Raw genomic sequence first — 23,565 nt, 5'->3', positions numbered from 1 at the left:
GAGTGATAATATAGCGGGTAGGGAATTTGCCTTGCATGTAACTGACCCAGCTTCGATTCCCACATCCTATATGGTCCCTATATGGTCCCCCAAGCACCGCCAGGAGTGATTCCTGAGTGCAAAGCCAAGAGTAAACCTGGAGCACCACTGGGTGTGACCTCAAAACAAAAATAAATAAATGAAAGAGTTGTAAAGCTCATATTCAGAGAGAGTCTGCAGAAGGCACAAAAGTGAGCTTTTATAAGGGAAAGATAAAGATGAGGTCATAAATGATATGCTGATCAGGTGAAAGCCTCAGCATGGTCAAGAGGTAAAAGTAGATTAAAGTTCACTTTTTATCAGTCCTTTCAAAGAGGATATTCTTGCTCTTGTTTCTTCTTGGAATGTTGGTGGCCAGAGGCCTTACCCAGTTTAGGGAAGACAGACTGTAGATTTGGTATATCTGCAGTGGCTTCTTGCAGCTCTGTCTTATTTCATCTACAGTCCCTACCCTGCCAACCTGGGTTCGAGTCACAGAATCCCATATGGTACCCCAAGCACTGTGAGGAGAAATTCCTGAGTGCAGAGACAGGAATAACCCCTGTGCATCTCCATGTATGACCCCCAAAAAATGAAATCTAAATTAGCTAGAATGCTACTAGGATGAACTTTAGAATGCTACTAGGATGAACTTCAGAATAAGAAGAATCACCAAGGTGAGAGAAAACCATTATTTATCACAAAGCACTGATCACCAAAATGCAACATATATATACATATGTGTATATATATAACCACAAATATATTATCTCAACATGAATAATTTTTTTTTTTATGGAACGCTTCACGAATTTGCGTGTCATCCTTGCACAGGGGCCATGCTAATCTTCTCTGTATTGTTCCAATTTTAGTATATGTGCTGCCGAAGCGAGCAAATCATGAGTAAAATTTTATGGAAGAGAAAAATGCTTTGATATCCAGAGCTGACACTTGAATCACCTTAGTAATCTCCAGAACCAGTGAACAAAACTAGTGGCCCAAACCATTGTTTCTCACCCTTCCAATGACTACAACTCCCTTTGGGCCTTGTTTCTTCTTGTGGCACCCTGTTCTATTAGTTGATATTCTAACCTTATCACAAGACTAGAGGCAAAAATCACCAATTTATTTGATTTTAACCTGTGTTCCCCTTGTAACATTCTGGTGGGCCCCTAGGAGTTATTTGATCCCTTGTTGAGTAATGCTGGTCTACAAAGTTCTATCATTCACTCAATTTACTTAACAATTGTGGAATATACATATACATATACATATACATATACATATACATATACATATACATATACATGTTTATAAGTATTATACTGCAATCACCAAGCAAGGGATGTAGGGGGGAATGAAGCGACAGACTAGAAGTATCATATGAGGTGGGGACTGGCAATGGCTTTCAGGGAACTGTTCTGACTATCCATTGAAAACATAAATGCTATTTACAGTATTATAAGCATATCACCTGAATTATCATAATAATTTTTAATTGGCTAACGTTCCCCACATTTAATTTTCTCAAAACTATGTTCCAGCGGAGCCGCCACGGGCCCTCGCGGCCGCCGTACCCAGGCACGCCCGCGCATGCGCCCTGAGCCTCGTCTCGGCCGGGCTCGGCGGGTCACCCCGACTCTGCTGCAGGCTCCTGGGCGGGCCGCCATCCGGGTTGTTCTGCTGGGGTCCATCACCTCCTCCTAAGGATGCATCCCGACTTATCTCCACACTTGCACAACTGAAGAGTGCAACATCTTGATACACTTGCTTGAGGAATGTCACAAAAATCACGGCTCTCTGAAATGTTTGGTCATTGCAATGATCTTGATTGAGAGATGAGAAAAATGCTTGAAGAAAGAGTGCACGGAAAAGAGGATCAAGAGCAGGGAGCATGATAATGCGATGCGAAAGAGACTGTTTAATTCCCCAGAGGATTCTGAAAAATAAATTGTATTTTCACTGGATGCCTTGGCTGAGAGAAGACCTAAAGCCTCTTGGTTGACAGCTGAAAGAAGCCTCTCATTTGGTCTCTAGAACCCTTTGCCGATCCGTAGACACAAGGCATGGAAAGATCCAGAAAAGCCTGGATTCTGACAATGTTGGCAGACCTTTAAGTTCTCACCAGCAAACTTGACTTCCCACTTTCCCCCTTTCTCTCCACCAGGGAACACTGGAATAACTTCTCTCCCTCAATAAAAGAACTGATTTTAATCATAAAACACACACACACACACACACACACACACACACACACACACACTATGTTCCAGCAGCATCCCTTTTACTTACCTCTTAAGAAATAATTTACAGTTTTAAATAAATGGACCCAAGAAAAGTTCGTTTGTTAATGGTCATACAATGACTAAATAGCAGTTTATCTTAAACTCAATTTTGAACGATCAGAGAAACAGAACCTGGATAACACTGTGTAGCTGACCGCAGTTTGTTCTCCAGCTTCACATATGGTCCCTCAGAATACTTCCTGGAGTGATCCTTGAGCACAGAGCCAGCAGTAAGCCCTAAGCACCACCGGGTGTAGTCCAACCCCCCTTTCCACTCCTGCCATCACCACCTAATTATGTATAAAACCCAAATCCATACACATACTAGCCTCAGTGCTCATAAACAAAGAGAGAGGGAAAAATATTAGACCCAAGGGCTCCTAGGTGGAGAATTCAATAAAGCACAAGTAAGTCAAATGGGAACAAACAGAAAGCCTGGAGTCAGAGCTGGACCCTCACAAAGCCGATGGGAAAGACAGCAGCCTGGGAGCAGGTGACACAGTACTTCCAGGTCACGGCGTGACAGAGAATTGCAGGCACCTCCTTCCTGACACATGTCCAGGACTTGATGTCCAGACACACCATTAAGCACTGACCCTGTTGACTCCCACGTAAGGAAGGTTTATTCCGTAGAAAACATACCAGACCCCCTACATACTCTGAAACCATATCTGTCAGTGTTTCAGCATCTTCTCTAAATACGGACCCTTTTGGTCTGGCTTACTTCCAGGACCCATATCTCCCCAAATAGAAAATAATGATGATAATAATAATAGTAGTAGTAATTTAAAAAAAATTCTAAAGACAAAAATTAGAATAAGATTCCCATATAGTACAGCTGTTTGACTTCAGGGTAGATGCCCAAAAGACTGAAAAGAGTCAAAAAGAGATATTACAACCAAGCACACGGCATTATTCACAATAGCACAAGCATAGAAGAAGCAACACAAGTGTCTAGTGGTAGAAGAGGAAGTAGCAGAATGCTGTATAGACATAAAACAGAGCACTACTGAGCTTCTCAGAAAATTCTGACACATGGTGAACACTAAAGACATGCTGCTAAGTGAACAAATCAGTGAGAAACAGAGAAACACATATTGAATCAGCTTAGACAGGAACTCTAATAAGTAGCTGGAATCTTAGAAACAGAACAGAGTTGTGGTTGCAGGTTCCTGGAGAGAAGAGGGAAAAGCATGTGCATTATTTACAGAGCAGTCTCTGCCCTGCAGAAGGAAGGGGAGAGGAAGATGAAAGGCAGTTGGTTGCACGACATCATCACTGTAGTTAACATTGCTGCACACGTAAGAACAAAGATGCCAGGGTTTTTTTTTTTTTTTGGCTTTTTGGATCACATCTGGTGATACTCAGGGGTTATTCCTGGCTTTACACTCAGGAATTACTCCTGGTGGTGCTCCAGGGGACCATATGGGATGCTGGGAATTCAACCCGGGTCGGTTGCGTGCAAGGCAAATGCTGTACCCACTGTGCTATCGCTCCAGCCCCTGAAGATGTCAATTTTATCTTTTATATATGTCACAGTACAAACCTTTTTAAAGCTTGGGAAGTAGATCAGTGATCTAGTGAAAAGGAATTAAATTCTGCAGGGATCTCTTCCGGAGACAAAATAAAGAGGCGGAGTGGAGGACTAATTGGCTTATTCTGTGTAGAAAAACATGTGAATCCAGGGATGAATAAAATTATTAAAGACAAAAGTAAAATGCATAAATATGTATTTATGGCACATATAATAGATAATACAGGATTGAATATCTCCAAAGAGAAAAGAAAGAAAATTAGAGAAGATTGAAAGGTAAGAAGACATTCCTGAAGAATTCATTACTGTTATCATAAACTACCACCAGGAATGGTCCAAAAACAGTAAAAAATAGTAACCAGCTACTCAGAAGTCTGCTTTTGTGTCACCCCACTAAATTTGAATATTTGAGAAAACCATAATTTTCTCAAACGACAGCTGCCGTTCAGTTGTCTGGTGAAGGAGTCTGAATGCGGACCTGGCCGATTTCACCAGCAAGGTGAGTTCAGTCCTCTGAGATAAACATTTCTGTCTGAGGCAAGCTAAAAGAAATCTGTTCTATATTCACAAACAGACATGGGTGAATACATTTGTCTACGCAAACTGTTAAGTCAGAGGTTAGAATACATAGAAAGCATATGATTACAAGTTTAAATATAGCAACAATATTAGAATAATTTAAAAAGTAATTACTATATTGAGTTCTTGGGCCCCATATCTAGTTGAATTACTTACTTGTACTTGATTATTTTGTACATTATATTAGCTTCTGAGTACAGATTTTTTTCCTGAATGCTGGACATTTTGATTTTACATTGGTACCCTTTTCCTCAAATTATATCATTGAATATTATTTTCATGATACTATCTCACTGCTTTTTATAGTTGCTTATCAGATTAAAGATTGTTTCTTTGTAAACTGCTAAGTTTGTTTAGTGAATGGATATTACTATGTTGAATGGTCTTTCTGCATAGAAACTGTGAACATAAAACTGATTTGTCAAAATGAACTGTGCAGACAGAAACTTCACTTTGCTAGAAGATTCACTTTGTCTTGATGTATATAGAGATGGTTTGAAATGTAAATTCAAAGGAACGAGATGTAATTTTTCTTTTCCACTATTGTCTTTGTAATTTTTAAACTTAGGAACTCTATATTATTATATTGGTGTCGTAAATGAGTTAAAATGTGAATGGAAAAGATAAGAACAAAAGACAAAAACAAAAAAATAATAAATGACAGTATCCTGAAACTTATTCTCTATATTTACTATTTTACTTAAAATTAATTACCTAAGAAAATTATTAGCATAAAAACGTAATCCACATATTGAGGTCCTACAGTATTTTTAATTTTATTTTTATAAAGTTGTTCACAATAATTGATTAGATATAATATTTGAACCCCGCACGGCAGAGCCTGGGAAGCTACCCGTGACGTACTCGATATGCCAAACACAGTAACAACAAGTCTCATGATGGAGATGTTACTGGGCCCACTCGAGCAAAATTGATGAACAACAGGAGTACCGTGATATATATACCGTGAATATAATATTTGAACATGAATTTCACCACCATTACACCTTCCCATAGCCTGTGTTTCCATACCAAAACCCAAACCCTGCCCCCAAAGCAGAACCGAAGTAATTTATTTTGTATTTCTTGTTATGAATAATCCACTAAAAATGATCCAAAAAAGTTTTCTTAGAGAAAAATGTGTGAAGATTGTTGTATTTCACCCAGGAGCCATTAAGCCCTTCTATTAGAGATAGTAGCATGAAGTTAAAGGTTGAAACTTGTGTGCTGAGATATATAGCCTACAGTATTTTTGTGTAATCTTGATGCTTCCAAAGGAAAATAGTATTTGACTGTGATATTTAGATCTCCTTTATTTCTCTTATTATTCTTAATTCTTTTTATACCTTTGTCAGCTTAAGTTTTGTTTTGTTTCCTCTATATTTCTAATTTCCCTGTATTTTTCTTTTAAGAGATATCTATTTCCTTTTATAGGTCCCTAGCCTGGACTGACCAAACCCGACTTCTTTACATGACATGGTCTCTTAGACTACAGAAAGAACTGGTCAGGCAACAGATCACCGGAGATCTTTCCGGACCTCTTACTGAGCCAATTCTACTGGGGCACTTCAGACAGAACAGACTTGCCCTCTCTGCCCGCTCCAGATGAAACCCCTACGGCCACGAGTTTCAAGAATCAAAACCCAGGTATGCGGATTCCAGGACTAAGACTCCAGGCCATATGGCAGTAGCTGAGACGGGCTGTCCCTCCAAATCTCCCTGCCCGCTTGGGATCCTGGCTGTCATGCCCACAATATGACTCCAGGCGCCATCTCAGTGCACCAACAGTCTTGATTCAGAGACTCCCAAATGAATCTCAAAATGTATTAGCTCCCTACAGAGATGTCTCTGGACCCAACCATTTACAATTTTAGAATTCCAGAAGTGTGTGGTTGCTTTTGTGGTCATGTGACCTCTCGTGTTATTCATAATAAGCAATAGATAGTAAAGTATCTGCAATAGATAATAAAGTATCTGCATCTGCCCCTGGCAAGGCAGGCTTGAATGGTAGTGGAAAAATTCAAGCAAACCATAATGTTGAAAAGTAGAGAGTGTGGGAGAAATTGCCATAGAGGCGCAGGGGGCGGGGGGGTTGGGATGGGCAGGGAGAATACTGGGGACAGTGGTGGTGGAAAATGTGCACTGGTGGAGAGATGGATATTCGATCATTGTATGACCGAAACTCAAACGTGAAAGCTTTGTAACTGTAGCTCACAGTGATTCAATTTAAAAAAAAAAAAAAACTGGTCAGAAACTTAAGAAACTGAGAGATAACATTTCTGCTCTCAAGTACATTTCAACCCCTAATAAGCTGTGTAATTTCATAGACTTTTTTTTAACTCAGCTTTATTTAAAGGAAGTCAGACAAGTGTGTCCAATTAATTCTCAGTAACATTAAAATTTATAACAGTTTCCACGCATATTATTCTGGGTGCATATTTTGAAAGCAATAAATTCAAACAATAATCATAGCTTACCTATGTGACAAATTTAAATGTAAATGGTAAAACTAAAACAAGTAGGTAAAACAATTAGCTAAAACAAGAGGTAAGCTCATGTAAGACCATGCCCCAGAGATTCGTAAATAAATCTCAAGAGAACTACAAGACACAAAAGATATTTTTTCCAGACACTCACACATGATTGAGATGTCCATGGTACCCTGGAAGAGGGGTGAGTCCTGGGCTGACCCACTCAAACAGAATCCTGGCCCGCACTTGCTCCCACATTTCAAAATAGCCACCATGCTCCCTACGGGACTCCATTGTCTTGGGACTCAACCTCAGAGAAATTCGTCTGCTGAAAAACTCAGGTATGGGGGTTTTGTGACTGGAATCTTCCAGGATTTCTCAGAGTCAGGATGGCCTACTTCTGCCCCGCTTCCTGTACTTCCATAAGTCCCAGAAGTCACTTACACACCCTAAAGCCACCACCCAGTTAAAAATTTAACTCCAGCTGCACCAGCCTATTAAAAATTCCGGACTTCCTGGAGTGAATAGCCGTGAATGCGAATGACATCTCAAACTCCACAACACAGATAAACCAGTAGGAGCCCACCAGATTGGATGGGATGTAACATAGAAGGCAATCAATCTCAATTAATAAAACATAAATATAAAAGACTTAAGCTGAAACAACATCTTAATAATCTCTCATACAAGGATTTAATGTCTCCATGGTGAGATACAACAATTTATACTAATTTTCTGCTAAAGAAATATTTGTTACCATTGTTAGCAAATTATTGATAAAAAGCAATATAAAATAAATCGTTGAGGGCCTGCTATGGGGACAGGCTTAAGGGGTGGTTGGGAAAATTGGAGACAGTGGTGGAGGAAAAGTATAATGGTGATGGTATTGTGTTGGAATGTTCAATGCCTGTAACGAACCAACATGAACAACTTTGTAAACTACAGTGTTTAAATAAAGTGTAGGGGAAAATTTACATATGTAGGCTTTACATATTCCATGCGAACTCCAAAATAGATTAACACAGAATTACATGAAAGATTTTATTAATGACAGGTGAGAGATGATTACCATAGTGAGATCCATGTATAAAGTAAAATGTAATGTAATATACTTTAGATTCCAGTAGCTAGACAGTTGTGCTCACCAACTTCCCTGTAATCCCACCAACGGTTAAGATCCAGAGACTATAAAACCAAGCTCCCGGAAGAGAACAATGCAGAGTCTCCTGCCCCTGCACCTGGCTGTCATCACCAGGGCCCCTTGGAGGGGGGCAGGTTGAGTTTCCCTCCCGCTCCGAGCAGAGCCCTGGCAACTGAAGACCTCCAGGACCCAGCCACAGCCATGCTGAGACCACTCTCCACACGCTCAGCTGAGCCTCATGCATGAAGGAACTGGCAGAGGAACCCAGGTGTATAGGACCCGGGGCTGAGATCTCCAAGCCTACTCAGATCAGAACTGGGCCTCCTCCACCCAGATGCCCCATCTTCCAGTAACTAGACAGTGGCACCCACCAAATGCTGTGTAATCCCACCAATGGCCAAGATCCAGAGACTATAAAACCAAGCTCCCAGAAGCGTGCAGCCACGGATGCTAGACCTTTAATTGTTTAGTTTTCGCTCTCAGAGAACCCAGTGAGCTGCTGAAAGTATCCTTCCCGCATACATATCTGACTGGGAACACCTGTAAAGGTGATTAGAGGCTACCCCAAAAGCCTCCAGCCCTCTCAGAGAGCCCGGCAAGCTACTGAGAGTATCCTACCCCCATAGAAGAGACTGGCAAGCTACCCGTGGCATACTCCATATGATGAAAACAGTAGCAATGATGGTCCTCATTCCCCTGACCCTGAAAGAGCCCCCAATATGCCATCGGGCTACACTAGCATGTATCAGAGACGAATGGAGACATTACTGGCACCTGCTTGAGCAAATCAATAAACAACGGGAGGACAGTAATATAGTGATACAGTGATACTGTAGATTCCATAGTTGGAAACAGACACATGGAAATGAGAATAGGCATTTTATTACATTGTATTAAATGGTTTTGATTCTTGTATTTACATAGGTCAAATTCATACAGTAATCACAAATTAGCTCTTACTGTTTTATTTTCTGATCATTCTATTTGCCATCTCTTAAGTTTTTTATTTGGAATAAGCAATATAATGTAAATTTGTTATGTGCCTAAGGAAAAAGATTGGGAGAGAAACTAGGGATATTTGTGGAGAAAGGTCACACTGGTGGTGATGAAACACTAAATATTTGAAACAACTGTATAATGAACAACTTTGTAGATCACCGTGCATTTAATAAAAATTTATTTTTAAAAAATGTTGGAGCTAGAGCAATAGTACAATGAGTAGGGTGCTTATTTTGCAGGCAGCCAACCCCAGTGTTGTCACAGGAAAACCTTGCACTGTTATTCATCTGGAAATCGCAGCCTTTGAACTGCCGACAGTCTCTTTTTAATTTCACAGATTCCTCTGTAGCTGCCCCTTTTCTGAGGGCTCCACCCTTCTCTGGATGGAACCTTGGATTTCTCCATCTGGATAGTGTCTCAGTTTCTCCTCTTCAAAGAGCTCAGGGTTTGTATTTCAAAGAGGTCTTCCTGTCCTTGGGTTCCTTCAGGGCTAGATAATCTCTTCATTTTAAAATGTATTATTCGCCCAAAGCACATTCCCAAATTCTCTCCAGTCTGCCTACAACAAAAAGGAAAATAGTTTCTGCTGCCATGATCCTTTCTATGGCTACCTCTAACCTGAGGTTGGTGAAGAGAGAAGGAAAGATCAGTTTAATTCATGGCTCTCACTTGGCTTTTTTTGCAAATGCACTAGAGTTAGGTTTTGGCTTTTTTCGATCAGCATGTCTTTATCAACACTGGGTGAAGCTCAAGTTGCAGTGTGTGTCACATCAGGTGACACGGGCACTTTCATACTCCACTTCACTTTTACCCCACATCACATCCTTATTCTGCACCTGAAAACAGTTGAGTGAAGGCTCTTCTGAGGCACAGTGCATTGCCTGTCCTCTGTACCCACCTCCTCCAGCTCGCCTTCTACGCCAGGCGCAGCAGAAATGCCACACCTGCCCTGGGGATGCCCCCCCCCCCCCCCACCAGCTTCCAGAAGAGGAGCACCACGGTTTCCTCCTCAGTTCTCTTTGTCTCTTTATCAAGTTCTCAAGGTCCAAGAAATTCCCTGCCACCAGCAAGCAGAGTGACAAAGGAACAGGACTTGGTATAATGAACAACCTTGCAAATCATAGTGTGTGGGAAGCCAAGAGCCCTCTCATAGACCCTGGCCGTGGTTCCCATGCTAGGAACTGCTTGGGACAGACATTGGTGACAGTCTCCCAGGACTTCCTGATCTCAGTGGATGCCTGATCTATAGCAAGCAACATCAGGCTGACAGTTAGCTTAGCTGGCCTTATCTATAGTAACCTCCAGGATGCATCTACTCCCTAAGACCCTTTGATATACAATTGTAAAGCTCAGGATACACCTACTGCCATAAGGCCATTTGATATACAATTGTAAAGCTCAGGATGCACCTATTGCCACAAGACCTTTTGATGTACAAATGTCTACCTTGAATGTTAGGTAAAGCTCTTGTTGCTGACCTTACCATATATGGTTATACTGCTTCTGCTCCTGACTGAGCTGCCCAGACCCTATATAAACAGCCTGTATCCCTCAATAAAGTGCTGTCCCTTTTTCTCTCTATTTCTAAACTATACTCTGTCTCTTGTGTCTTGTGTTCATTCGGTCGGTCCTTCCCTGCACCTACGGATCCTAGGGCCACCTCCGCGGGTCGGAGAGTGGTTTGCGGGCCCTCCGCAATAGTGTTTTTATTAAAATTGACTTTACAAAAATTGTGGAGCTAGAGAGACTGCAGAGTGGGCAGGGTGCTTATCTTGCAGGCAGCCAACCCGAGTTTGATCGCCAGCACGACATATGGTCCCCTGATCTCACCAAGAGTGATCCCTCATCACAAGTCTGGTGTGGTTCAAAAACAAACAAACAAAATTTAATGTGCTTGACATGTAAGACTGTGTACATTTAGGTTTACAGCACCCTGGCTTAATACATTGAAATATTATTAATGTGACTGCCAACATAGCTCTATTCCTCTACAAAAGTATCATTTTTGTGTTGAGAACTATTAACTCTTCATAACTTTGAGATTTATAAAACAATATTGTCTTTAATTACCAAACTATGCACTAGATCTCTAGAATAAACTTAGCTATGAGTTGCAAGTTTGTACCCCTAAAAAAGTCTCCCCAATCTTCAACCCCTTAGAAACCACCATTGTAGGTTCCATTTCTATGAGGTTGGCTGTTTCTGATTCCATTTGTAAGTGGCATCAAATAGTATTTATCTCTTTCTATCTGGCTTATTTTACCTCACATGAGACCCTAGATCTTCAACTATATTGTTCAAAAGTCATTCCTCTGTTATAGACACAGTTGTTTTCTTATCTTGTCTACTGTAAATAATGTGCAAACAATATGGGAGTGCTTAGGAGATGGGAGAGCACTAATGGTAGCATTTAAGGGGACAAACTTACAAGTTTAAAAGTCAACGGGAGCTTATACTTCAAGCCCTAGAGCACATACCTGACTAAGTTGTCTCTGTTTATTTCCAATCTGGAGAAGCCCATTTTGTTTAGAACGTGTACTTCTCTCTATCTTTACCCTCACATCTTTCTAGATAAGTTTCAATAAAAACTATCATGCTTCACATTTAACCTCCTCCTGAAATTCTTTTCTGTGAGAGAAAAGTGATGGACCCAGAACTTCCATGCTGATAATGGAACTGACCTGACCTAGACCAGGCATTTCCATGAGCACTGGTGACCAAGGTGAGTCGAGCAGAGGTGGAAGCACTTTCATCTGGAGTTAACCTTTTATACTTCTCTCTCGCTCTCACAGTCTCTCCCCCATCCTCTTTCTTTTCTTTCCCTCTTCCTCCCTCCTCTCTCTCCCTCCCTATTCCTCTCTCACTCACACCCTTCTCTTCTCTCTATTCTTGAGTTAGCATCATCTCTCCTTTTGCTCTCTCTACTTTCTCTTTCTCACCACACCTGGAAGTGCTCAGGGTTTACTCCTGACTCTAAAGTTCATCTCATCCTCCCCGGTTGTTTCAGTCGGTTAACTGTGGGTAAGTGTATATTGAAGACAGGAGGAATGACCGTGAAATCTAGAAATAAAAATGATCCGTTCCCTGGGGACCAGGCAGCTTCAGGAAGTGACCATATGTATACATATGTGCGTCTATAATATGAACATTGAAAGAAATATCAGCTAGCCAGAGAAGATAATAAGACTCCTTCCTCGCAAGGGCTGATCCCAGTTTGATCCTCAGAACCACCAGGAGCAACCCCTTAGCTTACTTCCAGGAGTAACCCAGGAAGAGCTCCAAAACCAAAGAAACACAAAAGAAATGACAACTTGTGTTTGGCTTTGTTCAGTGCTAGTGAAGGGATCCCCCTACCTTTCTAAAGTACCTGGAAGGTGTGATGAGTAATATAACTGGAATCATTTTAAAACAGGGCTGTAGAAACCAAAGATCTAGTGTAGGGTTTAGATGGTTGATCCCACCTTGATCCCAGGCACCAAGTGGCCCCGAGACTCTAAAGGTGGAGCTCTGGAGGGCCCAAGTACAAGTGCAGGGGCCTAGGTCATCCCACACCACAGCCAGCAGCAAGCACCACATCCACGGTCCCTTACACTGGATGTCCTGCATGGTTGCTGGAGAATTTCCAAGAGGACCACGAGGGCCTCTTGAGTACCATTTGATAGAACACCCGATCCCCCATAAAAGAGGGCTACCGGAGAATGGAGATGGCTAACAGGACTGGTGCTCATACTTCTGTTTTGCATCCGTGAGAATCTGATTGATCATGGCACCATATGGATCCCTGGGAGTAGTTCCTGAGCCCTACCGTGTGACCCCAAACTCAAAATAAATGAAATGAAATAAAACAGAGCTGCAAGAAGCCACTGCAGATATACCAACTCTACAGTCTGTCTTCCCTAAACTGGGTAAGGCCTCTGGCCACCAACATTCCAAGAAGAAACAAGAACAAGAATATCCTGTTTGAGAGAGGCAAAAATGTATAGTCAAAGTGATATCTGCACTTGTTTGTTATTGCAGCACTCTTACAATAGCCAGAAACTGGAAGAAACCTGAATGCTCAAGAACAGATGACTGGTTAAAGAAACTTTGGTACATCTACACAATGGAGTACTATGTAGCTGTTAGAAAAGATGAAGTCATGAAATTTATATACAAGTGGTACAACATGGAAAGTATCATGCTAAGCGAAATGAGTCAGAAAGAGAGGGACATAGAAAGATTGCATTCATTTGGGGAATATAAAGAAACAAAATATGAGATTAATACCGAAGAATAGCTGAGATCAACACCAGGAGGATTACTCCATAGCTTAGAGGCCAGCTGGGCATTCTAGGGGAAAGGGAAGCTCAGATAGAGAAGGGAGCACCAAATAAAGGGTGTTTGGAGGATCCTCCCAGGAGGGGAGATGCATGTTGAAAGTAGACTATGGACTGAACATGTTTGCCACTCAAAGCCTCTTTTGCAGACCACAACACCCAAAAGGAGGGAGAGAACACAAGGAATTGCCCTGTCACAGAGGCAGGGTGGGATGGGGTGATGGGGGTGGGAGGGATATTATCCATGGTGGTGGAAAATGGGCACTGGTGGAGGGATGGGTATTTGATCATTGTATAATTGAAACCCAAGCACAAAAAATTGTAAATCTACAACTGTACCTCATGGTGTTTCACTAAAAATAATTAAAAAAATAAAAAATAAAAATTAAAAAAAAGAATATCCTGTTTGAACGGACTGATAAAAAGTGAACTTTAATCTACTTTTACCTCCTGACCATGTTGATGCTTTCACCTGATCAGCATATCATTTATTACCTCATAAAATTTCCCTTATAAAAATTCACTTTTGTGCCTTCTTCAGACTCTATCTGAATATGAACTCTACAACCCTTTCATTTATTTATTTTTGTTTTGAGGTCACACCCAGGGATGCTCCAGGTTTACTCTTGGCTTTGCACTCAGGAATCACTCCTGGCGGTGCTTGGGGGACCATATAGGGACCATATAGGATGTGGGGATCGAAGCTGGGTCAGTTACATGCAAGGCAAATTCCCTACCCGCTATATTATCACTCCTGCCCCTCTACAACTCTTTTTTTCTTATTTTTAATTTCTATAAGGTTGTTTGCAATAATTTATTGTATTCAATATTCTAACACCAAACCAATTCCACCACCATTACACCTTATCATCACCATTATTTTCAATTTTACCACTACTACCCAAGCCGGCCCCAAAGGCAGATCCTCAATAATTTATTTTTATTGTTTGTTAAGAGTAATTCACTAAAAATGATCCAAAGAGGGTTTTGTAGAGGAAAATGTATGAAGATTGTTGTATCTCATCTTGGTGCTGTTAAGCCTTGTATAAGAAATTACTGACATATTGTTACATGTTGAGTCTTGTGTAGACATATATATGTGTACATATATATGTGTGTGTAAATATATATGTATATGGATATATAGATAGATGGGCTGGAGCAATAGCATAGCGGTAGGGCGTTCGCCTTACAAGCGGCCAAAATGGCCGACCCGACCCGAGTTCGGTTCCTCCGCCCCTCTCGGAGAGCCCGGCAAGCTACCGAGAGTATTCGATATGCCAAACACAGTAACAACAAAGTCTCCAATGGAGACGTTACTGGGCCCGCTTGAGCAAATCGATGATCAACGGGAGGGCCTTTATCTTATCTTATCTATAGATAGATAGATAGATAGATAGATAGATAGATAGATAGATCAAGATCAGTTGCCTTCTACTCTACAGCCCATCACGTATGTTGTGCTACTGTTGGTACACCAGAGGCATAGAGTATGAGATGTAACTCCAGAAATTCCAAAATTTTAAATAAAATGATACAGCTTGAGTTAAATGCATCTCTGCCACTTGTTGCGCTTTTTCGAGACTTTTTTTTGTGAGACTCTGGATCATGACCGTTAATGAGTTTATATGGTGCCCTTTTAATGCCCAAATAAACACTCTGATTGTCTCCCAATTCGACTTTTTATTCGGTTGTTAAGGGTCATCAATTTTAATTTTTGGAGGGGTTTTTGTTTTGCTTTGTTTGGGGCCACACACCCACCTGTGCTCAGGGATTACTCCTGGGCAGTGTCTGGGGCCTATATGTGGTGCCAAGATCAAATCCAGATGGGTTATGTGCAAGGAAAGTACCTGAAGTGCCGTGCTATCTTTCTGGTCTCAATTTTAGACTTTTGAGAATGGTAGATAGTCAAGAGAATTTTGTATTGATTTTACTTTAGGCACAGTGGTTTACTATGCTGTTAATAAATAGTAGCATTTCGTGCACGACACGGTTTAGCACCAAACCCCTCACCTGAATATCTACTTCTCTGATCATTGTTCCAGTGTCTCTCCTCTTCACTCACCAAGGTAGTTTACGACTAAGACCAGTTCTCAATTTCTGTGACCTTTGGGTATTTGTTAATCCCCTGCTACATGTCTTTATATTCAATCAGGAGAGAGATCATTCTGTGTGTGTCTCTCTCTCTCTGTGAGTGAGGGCACTCACCACGTGCATTTGGTGGTCAAGAGTCACTACCCCATCCCAATCAGCCTCTGCATACCAACACATGAGGGAGGAAAAAAGGCCACCAAAATGGTTGGGGATTAATCGCCATTTATTACAGTCTATGTTCCTCCATGCATTCCATTCTCCCTATGTGTCTATTCCAGTCTCTCCGCATGCCCCATTCCAGTTTCACCCTGTCCCTCATTCCAGTCTCACTCTGCCCCCATTCCCATTCCCTCGTGCCCCATCTCACAGCCTTCGTTATTCACCCAGGCCCCCAGAGTTGGGGGTAGTAATACACCTTGTTGTGATTCCACACTCAATATATGTAAGTCCCTTCCCTCAGGTGAAACTTCTTCTAGGACAAAATCTCATCTTGCAAGAAGATACACCCAAGGGCAGAAGACCATCTAGGGGCATATTTCTCCTTTCCTTGGTCTATTTCCATTTAAATGGTCATCTTAAATTTACTTCTTAATATTTCTAGTCATTTTGTATGAACACCGTAGCACTGTAGCACTGTACTCCTGTTGTTCATCTGTTTGCTCAAGTGGGCACCAGTAATGTCTCACAACAAATTGTGAGACATGTTGTTACTATTTTTGGCATATTGAATATGTTATGGGTAGCTTGCCAGGCTTTGCCATGCAGGCGAGATACTTTCAGTAGTTTTCCCGGCTCTCCGAGAGGGGCGGAGGAATAGAACCTGGGCCAGCCATGTCAGCCGCATGCAAGGCAAACGCCTTACCCACTGTGCTATCACTATTAAGGTTTGTATTATTGGAAAATTGCTATGTTGAACAAAGGGATGGTTCTTCCTATTCCCATTTTGTTTTATACAGAAGTTTGTTAATGATCAACTTACGTCCTATAATTCGAGTGATTAAATATTTCTGAGTTGAAATAAAGAGAAACTGAACACTGTAAGATTATTAAGTTTAAAGGATGGGGTGGCTCTCCTGGAGACATCTCTCTTATATCCCAGACTACAGTCCTCAGGCCATGTTAGTCTTCCTAACCTTATTCATGGGCCCTGAATAAAGTCCTTATTCAGATCCTTCTTTGGGGGTCATGACAAAATTTGTCCATGATCATACTCTTAACTTACTATATTTTATGGTGGTTGGCCTGTCCCTTTTAGATACCAGGAGAGCTTATGGCTTGTCCCTGTTCAATGCTTGGGTAGCTTACGGCTTGCCCTGAGTCCATCCAAGACCCTCACTGGAACCCTACTTTTGGGGTGCTAAGAACTAAGGACAGCTGAGGCTTAAGTCGAGTAAATATGACAGATGACCAGGAATAAATATTGTTCTGAGTCAATTAACTCCCAGAAGCACAGCATTAACTATCTTCCTGTGTCTATACAAAAAGGACACTGCTCTAGAGTAAACTATGAAAAGGACATAAGGGAAAGAAAAAAAGCAAATATTTCACTTGCATATACAAAATCCAGAGTCCTGAGAAGAATCTCACTTTACAAATCACAGGGTTTGATTTTGGGATATAGTGATTAACAGAGAGGGAAGCAGAACACAAAGAATAAGTTAAAGATAAATAAAGAGGAATGGGAGTGCCTTTGGGGCTTTGTGATGAGGGTAACTCAATAACCTAACCTCCCTGAGGCAAGGGAGGAAGGACAAACCAATCCAACATCTCTCCTAATTTCACTCAGCATGATACTCTCCAGATCCTGCCAGGTAGCAGCTAATTGTATGATTTATCATTTTTTACAGAAGGGTAGTATTCTATGTGTGTAGAACAGAGAAGGAAAGAAATAGCGGTGGGGGTCTGGGGAAAGAGATAAAGAAGATGAAGATAGAAAGTAATGGGCAAGCAGGGGTCAAGGGCCTGAGATACATCAGTAATGTGGAGGGGTGGGTAGCTACAGACACAAAACAGAGTCAACAACACTAAAAACATGAGACACAAATGACAACAACCAAACATTCTGATGTGCCTGTAAGCTGGCAGCTTGTGGGGGTGGGAGGGAACTTGGGGTCACTGGTGATGGGAAATTGATGCTAGAACATTAGATGTTTCAATAACTTTGTAAATCACGGTTCTTTAATGAAATAAAAATTGTTTTTTAAAAAGATATTTTGGTCTAATGACTGTTTGACCTGGTCTTTCTTACATCTCGTCTCAGCAGGAGGCTGGCGTGGAGATATGAGATATGGTGCAGGGCTTCTACACACACTGACTACAAAGGCCTCTGTAGAAGTTACCTCTGCCCTGGTCTAGCCATAACGGACCTGTAACTTTAGCCAAGTGACCTTAGCTGCCAGCCGTGACTTCTTAGTCAGTACCTGACAGAGGAAAGCTAAAGTCTTGCCACCATATTGGGAAAAAACAAAGTCACTGCAGTGGTAACCTAAATGTTCATTAAAGACCTTGGGTTAGCCTTCTTGTTTTCCAGGATAGATAGGAAAATAAATTTGGGTAACACTGGAGGTTGAAAGTGTTATTTCTTCACTCTACTTAGTTGTAGGGCTATTTCCCGTCCTCAGCCTAGCAATTCTTAATGGACTCTGTTGAGGAGAAAATCAGAAGACCTAGGAAATCAAAGGCAAAGCTTGGAGCATGCCAGGCTATCTCCCCTCAGGGATGAGAAGGGGGGCTTCAACTATATTAATTCACAGCCCGGCCAGCTACTGAGAGTATCTCGCCCGCACGGCAAAGCCTGGCATGCTCCCCGTGATGTATTCGATATGCCAAACACAGTAACAAATCTCACTATGGAGACGTTACTGGGCCCTCTCGAGAAAATCGATGAACAACGGGTGGACCATGACCGTGACCGTGACTTACGGTTCTGTTTTCTAGCAAATGGGTATATTAAAAGTATGTCCCTTCCCATTCAGGGATATCAAACAGTCACAGTACATGTAAGAGGAATAGGGAAGCATATTTAGGGCAATAGAAACTAGACCTCTCGTGCTGACACTAGATACTGATTGAAAATCCTGCCGTTAAAGATTATTGTTAGAGGAAATTTAGTTTGGTTTTAAAATGCAGTCTTTAGCCCTGAAGCCTAAGAAGGAGGAACTATAACTTGTAAATTACAAATTTTATAAATTTGGTAGCTACATATGTAGTGAAACATGGTTGGGCCTAGAACATGGGCCTGATAGTATCTAATAAATGAAAGAAAGGACCAGGAACTAGCATTCGCTCAGAACCCCTGCCCATGTGTGCCGAGTTTGCCTACTTGGCAACCACCCAATCTTGAAAGACCATAATCAATGGTTGACAAACTACTCTAGGCACCATATAATCTCATCAATGGCCAAGATCCACAGACTCTTAAAAAAGCTCTCAGAAGAGAGCAACATAGAACGTCCTGAACCTGCTCCAGGCTGTCTTCACCCTGGCCACTCGGAGGGGGACAGGCTGAGTTTCCCTCCCCACCCCTGCAGAGTCCAGGCAGTCAGAAACCTCCTGAATCCAACCATATCCATGCTCAAGGCCTCTCTGCACAGGTTCGGATGAGCCTCACCTATGAGGGAACCTGCAGAAAAATCCAGGTATTCGGGACCCGTGACTGATATCTCCAAGCCTGCTCGGAACGGGTCTGGGCCTCCTCCCCTCAACTCCCCAGTTTTCCAGTGTCTTGGTAGTCACACAACAAACTGCCTCTGGTGCCATATAATCTCATCCAAGGTCAAAACCCAGAGACTATAAAATAAAGCTCATGGAAGAGTTTGACATAGTACAACCTGGAGCATGAGGCTGAATTCACGGCTGCAGGATCTCTTATGCTCTAGTCCACTGATGTACCAAAAAGTAGCACACATTTGTTTGGGTATAACTGCTTGCAATCTCTTACTCAAGGACTTACTTAAATGACTTCAGGATGAAATATAGCAATCTTCACAAAATTTCCTCTTATGGTGGTGGGAAGTTGCACGATGTTGGGATTGGTGTTTGAATATTAACTGTAGTCAACTACAACTTTTTAAAAATAAAATAAAACTAAAAACAAATTGAAAAAAATCAATAGTTGCTATTAAAGCCTCCTTTCCCCCCTCTCTTTGAGGCTCTAAATCTATGCATTTTAGACAGGTGGGTTATTTCTCACAGTACATGCTGGATATCAACTGGGATGCCCACCTCTAGGCAAAACGCTTGGTTACATTAAAAAAACACTATATCATGAGCACACTTCATAAATATTCATATCCAGGGGCTGGAGCGATAGCACAGCGGGTAGGGTGTTTGCCTTGCAAGTGGCCGACTGGGTTCGATTCCCAGCATCCCATATGGTCCCCCAAGCACCGCCAGGAGTGATTCCTGAGTGCATGAGCCAGGAATAAACCCAGTGCAATGCTGGGTGTGACCCAAAAAGAAAAAACAAAAAGAAAAAAATAAATATTCATATTCAGCTATAAGGGGACAGGAAGCCTGAAGATGGGAGAGGCAAGATAGGGCGAGTGGGAGGCGGGGCGAGCGGGAGGCGGGGCGGGGCAAGCGGAAGGCGGGGCGGGGCCAGCGAGCGGGAGGTGGGGCGAGCGGGCCGGAAGCCGGCGGCTGGAGCTAGCGGGGCGACTTGACGACCCCGAGCTCTCTGCTGGTGATGGGCGTGAGCGGCTCCAGGAAGTACGTCCGGGAGGCGGGCGGTAGGCACACGGGAGGAGGACAGGTCCGTGGGGACGCGGGAGCCCTGGGGAGTCCCCTTCCCCTTCGCGGGGACAGGAGCGAGAGCCCCGTCCACTGTGCTAAAGATACTTGCTAAAGTATCTTGCTAAAGTATCCCCGTCCACTGTGCTAAAGTAGCTTGACCTTCAGATGCTCTAGACTCTCCTTAGTCAGGAACCACCCATGTGGGTTGTATCCATTTAAAAAGCTTGCTTCGGGTAAATAGACATATCTTTAGAAGAATTGGGGGGGGGCATGTTTACCCTCAAAGACAGGGAATCTGGGATGACATTAAAAGTCAGCACCTGCAGTTTCCTAGCTACCTGCTTTAAAAGTGGTGTCCTGAGGCTGGAGTGATAGCTCAGCGGGTAAGGTGTTTGCCTTGCACGCGGCGGACCCAGGTTCGATTCCCAGCATCCCATATAGTCCACTGAGCACCGCCAGGAGTAATTCCTGAGTGCATGAGCCAGGAGTAACCCCTGTGCATTGCCGGGTGTGACCCAAAAAGGAAAAAAAAAAACAGTGTAAAACTGCTCCTGTGCTTGGTGAAAGGGACTTAGTAACCGCAGGACTTGGTTCCACCATGGCCTGCTGAGCTAGCTTGGGCAGTTAGTCACATTTCCATCAGGCTAGGGGGAAGATGTCCTATACAATTAAGATGGTTAGTTTCATGCATTCAGAAAAATATTGGACTCAGTCATTCATGGTTGTCACTGATAATGGGACAAAAATCCCTACCTTCAGGGAGTTTATATGCCACTATGGGGGATAGCAGTGAATATATACACATCATCCAAAAGTGCTGGTGGTGGCCATCTCCAGGTGATAGACTGGGGAGGAAGTGGGGTAGAGCACCAGGCAGGAGGGTCAAGGAATGACCCTCTGAAGAAATGTGGGAGTTAGGAGAGAGGAGGGGACAAGCCTGGAGAACAGTGGGAAAGCGTTATGGCAGAGGGACTAGAACGTGTCAAGGCCCAGAGGCCTGACCGCCTTATGGATTATCAGGGAACCCCAGCAGGGCAAGATGGGTGGCCTGAAGTTAGAGATTCGGTTATGGAATATAAATAAGAGCGTTGTGGATGGACTATGAATGAGAAGTAAAGAGGGGTTTTAAGACTTGCACCTGGGCAGCTTGGAGAAGGGAGAAGTACACCAGTATTTCCCAAAGAGGAAGATGCTGCTCCAGGATTTCTGGAAGAATCCAGAAAGGCAGTATTAGCCTCTGATGAAATTAGGGGTTGTTGAGTAATGTTATGGTTGGATTGGGGTCATACCAAGCACTCCTTGAGGGCCTCTTTTGGTAGTGCACAGTGGATCATGTGGCAGGAATTCAGCTGGGATGAGCCACGAACAAGGCAAGCCTCAAAACTTGTGGACTACCTCTCCAGCCTGGAGTAATAATTTTTCTGAATAGGGAATCTCAGGACAAAGAAATTCGGGAACCTCTGTTATAGGCTGACATGGAGAAGCAGGAGACACATGTGGAAGGAAAATATCTGGAGCTCAGTGTGGGACTGAGTCTATTTCAACTAAATTTGTCAAATGGGGGATTGATTTTCCAAGTCAGAAGTTTGCAGATGTACTACCTCTGTGACCCCCCAAACTTTTTTAAAAAATATATTTGATTTCAGAAAGTGAAGCAGTCATATAAAAATATCAAGTAGGGGCTAGAGCAGTAGCACAGTGGGTAAGGGTGTTTGTCTTGCACGTGTCTGACACGGGTTCCATTCCTGGCACCTCATATAGTCGCCTGAGCCCCACCGGAAGTAATACCTGAATGTAGAGCCAGGAGTAAGTCCTGATCACTGTCAGGTGTGGACCCCAAGAAACAAGTAAACACTTTGGAATTGGTAAATGTTTACCAACAAATTGGACTTTGATTACAAAGTTGAGGTCACCAGATGGAAGGGGGAGGGGTTGAGGAATGAGGGAAAAGAGAGACTAGAAGCGACATAAGGGCAGTGGTGGAGAGATTTTGGTACTGGCGTACAATAACTTTATACACCAAAAGTATAATTGTAACCATGTTATCTTAAACACAGTTTGTAAAAATTGTGGAGTTGGTATATAAAGGGCTGGAGCAATAGCATAGCGGTAGGGTGTTTGCCTTACAAGGGCCAACATGGCTGACCCGAGTTCGATTCCTCCACTCCTCTTGGAGAGCCCGGAAAGCTACTGGGAGTATCTCGCCCGCACGGCAAAGCCTGGCAAGCTCCCCGTGACATATTCTATATGCCAAACACAGTAACAAGTCTCGCAATATTACTGGGCCTGCTTGAGCAAATCGATGAACAACGGGAGGACTGTGACTGTGACTGTGACTGTGACTGGTATATAAAATTTGGGAGACCAGGTCTGATAAATATTAAGCGGATATGTAAATTGTGATGGTGGTAAATGGTATTTGTGCAACACCTTAGAAATTGAAAGCCAGAAAGGATTTCATTTCTCATTGGCTGCCTTCTCTGTCCATCTTCCATGGCACAGACCAAGCCTCTGGCGGCCAGTTGGTAGCTCAGTCAGTGCTGGCTAAATGAAATGAGCGGATGGGGAATGGGTACTGTGGCTCAGTTCTCTCATTTTGCTGGTGAGAAAATAATTTCACCTTGCACAGGATCTTAGTCCTGTAATGACAGAATAGAGAACCTGCCAGATGTCAGATTCAGAGCCCCGAGGCCTTCCCACCACCTGTGCTGCCTTTTAGGGGGAACAGATCCTTATCAGATACTCGGAGCAGAGATCCCTGGACATCCAGTCTGAAGGGCTGGCCTGTCTCTTGTGTCCATTAAGAGTGCGTCTCATCTATTTATTTCTTCATTTTTGTTTTGGGAGCCCCCCCCCCAACTGTGCCTAGAGCTTACTCCTGGCTCTGTGCTTAGGGATCACTCCTGGCAGGAACCAGATGGGTTGCTGGGGGTTGAACCTGCAGGGCCTTACTGTTGTCCTGTCTCTCTGCTCAAGCATGTCCCCCTGAGCCCTGAGGAAGTGCTGTGCTTTCCACCTTGTAGGAGTTAGAGGAGGTTAATCCCCTTCACATCCCTCCTAGCATCCTCAGGAGAGTTTTCAGCACTTCAGGAATTCAGTTTTTTTTTTCCCTTAGAAAATAAACACCTAGGGGCTGGAGCTGGGACAGTAGTCAGGGTGCATGCCCAGCACTCTGTACTGCAGTGCCTCGTGGTCTCCTGTGCACCATCTGGTGCAGCCCTGGAGGTTTCTGAGCACCTCTGTGGCCTGGGTGAGGCCAAGCATGGCAGGGCTGAGCAGTACCACAGTCTCTGGCTTTTGCACAAGACCCCTGGCCATGTGGGCCAAGAACCACCAGAAGGGCTCTCAGGTCTTCTGAGCACCACTTGGGAGGCATCTATTAAGCAGGGGCCAA

General features: G+C 43.0%; 1 non-coding gene across 1 annotated transcript; it reads right to left on the bottom strand.

The window, feature by feature from the left end:
* Window positions 1-807: 807 nt before the first annotated feature.
* On the bottom strand, window positions 808-914 carry LOC130031301 (U6 spliceosomal RNA). Its single transcript, XR_008793649.1, has one exon. It is a non-coding gene; the product is annotated as a U6 spliceosomal RNA (small nuclear RNA).
* Between the last annotated feature and the right edge of the window lie 22,651 nt (window positions 915-23,565).

Source organism: Sorex fumeus, unplaced genomic scaffold (genome assembly GCF_029834395.1).
Source record: "Sorex fumeus unplaced genomic scaffold, SorFum_2.1 ptg000046l, whole genome shotgun sequence".
Classification (NCBI taxonomy): domain Eukaryota; kingdom Metazoa; phylum Chordata; class Mammalia; order Eulipotyphla; family Soricidae; genus Sorex; species Sorex fumeus.
This window is presented reverse-complemented; position numbering and strand designations above follow the sequence as displayed.